The sequence below is a fragment of the Palaemon carinicauda genome, chromosome 24 (genome assembly GCF_036898095.1).
Source record: "Palaemon carinicauda isolate YSFRI2023 chromosome 24, ASM3689809v2, whole genome shotgun sequence".
In the NCBI taxonomy this organism is placed as follows: Eukaryota; Metazoa; Arthropoda; class Malacostraca; order Decapoda; family Palaemonidae; genus Palaemon; species Palaemon carinicauda.
The window spans coordinates 84,772,609-84,775,108 of NC_090748.1; the positions used below are offsets into that span (position 1 = coordinate 84,772,609).

Genomic DNA, 2,500 nt, shown 5'->3' on the forward strand with positions numbered 1-2,500 from the left:
ATGTATATGTATATATATATGTATATATATATATGTATTATGTATGTATATATATATATATATATATATATATATATATATATATATATTTACGTATGTATATATATGTATGTATGTATGTATGTATATATATATATGTATGTATGTATGTATATATATATGTATATATATATATATATATATATATATATATATATATATATATATATATATATGTTATGTATATATGTGTATATATATATATATATATATAAATATATATATATATATTATATATATATATATATATATATATATATATATATATATATATATATATATATATATATATATCACATATATGTATATAATATATATACTGTATATATGTGTATATATATGCATATGTATATGTATATAATATATATATATATATATATATATATATATATATATATATATATATATATATATATATATATATATATATATATTCTTTCATAAATATATATATCATATATATGTATATAATATATATATATATAATATAATTTATATAATATATATATATATATGTATATAATATATATATATATATATATATATATATATATATATATATATATATATATATATATATATATAATGTATGTATATATACACATATATATACATATATATATATATGCTTTTATAGGTATATATATTATGTTTGTGTGTGTATATTTATACACACACACATATATATATATATATATGGATAGATAGATAGATACACACACACACATATGTATACATATATATATATATATATATATATATATATATATATATATATATACATATAATGTGTATATATATATATATATATATATATATATATATATATATATATATATATATATATATATATATATATAAATATATATATATATATATATATATATATATATATATATATATATATATATATATATATATATATATATAATGTGTATATATATATATATATATATATATATATATATATATATATATATATATATATATAAATATATATATATATATATATATATATATATATATATATATATATATATATATATATATAATATATATATATATATATATATATATACATATATACAGTTGATAATTGGGTTCCTCTCGGGAATCGCAATTTAAGTAGAAATAAAATGGTCAATGCTGCTATGATCATCTTTATTTTGTAGCTCTCGGCATAACTTATGTCATCCTCAGCCTATCTGGAATTATCATTATGTAAAATTAATAAAATTTATAAAAATCATCCTAAGTACATAATTAGGAAGATATACTACCAAGAACTCCCCAACTAGCTCTAAAATCAGACCAATCGAGGAACATAAAACTATATAAAAGACTTATTACACATAAGTATATAAACTATAACTATAATATACCTAGTCACCCGCTGGAGACGATGACCACCCATCCAGAGCAGCAACCCACAGACCAGACGGATCAATGGCCGTCACCGGCAACTGAACAGGTGTACCTAGCCCTCATTCAAGCTGGGGTTTGTCTTAAAAATTCTCAGTTGGCTGACGCTACTATGTCTGTTTGTAATTTTGAAATCTTCCTTAGAAATGGCATGTCCAGATTTAAATGCGTGGTCATAAATGGCTGAATTTGGTGTTTTAGTTATTATATTGGTTCGTACCGATCTCCCCATGTGCTCCGAAATCCTACACTGCAGCTGTGTAGATGTGCTTCCAGTGTAGCACTCGTTACAGAGTGCACATTGAAAGTGTATATGTGGGATTGTCGAGCTAATTCTTCTTTATAGAAGTAATGTGTACATTGAATACGGAACACAGAAAAATTGTTGAATGTGTTCAGACGAACTAGTTGCTTAGTTTATTTGATTAGAGACGAACTGATGGATGAGAAAATGGGAGACAGTAAATTTAGATTAGTTTTCATGAGAGGATGGATTAGAGTATTCAAGGGTGGTTCGGTCATGTGGAAAGAATGGATAACAGTAGGTTAGGGAAAAGCTTTTATAATCCAGATGTGTTAAGAGGTAGTAGATTGTTGTTGTTATTAAAAGGAGGGGGGGAGGCGATTAACCAGCCCAACGAATCAAGCTCTATCTTGCAGAACTGGCCAGGATGTAGTAGAGAGGGAGGTTAATGAAATGTATGAGTATATGCATAAAAGACTTAATTGGGAATGATATCAAAGTAGCACAGAGTGAGGATATATAGTGAACTGTGTTTAGATATGCTTAACACCCTGAGGATAAGCAATTTTGTGTAGGTGTATAAAGCGACTGATACTTGTATAAGGTTCGCTGCAAATGGGGTGCGACTACGATCCAGCAATTAAATTATTGTGAATGTGTTTTTTTATCTTGCGTTGATCTCTGTTAAGGATATCGCATGTGTATGCATAAATATGAATAATACATACATATATATGCATACATATATGTATATTATATATACATATATATATATATATATATATATATATATAT

General features: G+C 23.0%; 1 protein-coding gene across 1 annotated transcript in view; it reads right to left on the reverse strand.

Annotated features, from left to right (window-relative positions):
* The window catches only part of LOC137617883 (uncharacterized), a 44,719-nt gene that overhangs the window by 41,726 nt on the left and 493 nt on the right, over window positions 1–2,500 (reverse strand). The gene's annotated exons all lie outside the window — the stretch shown is intronic.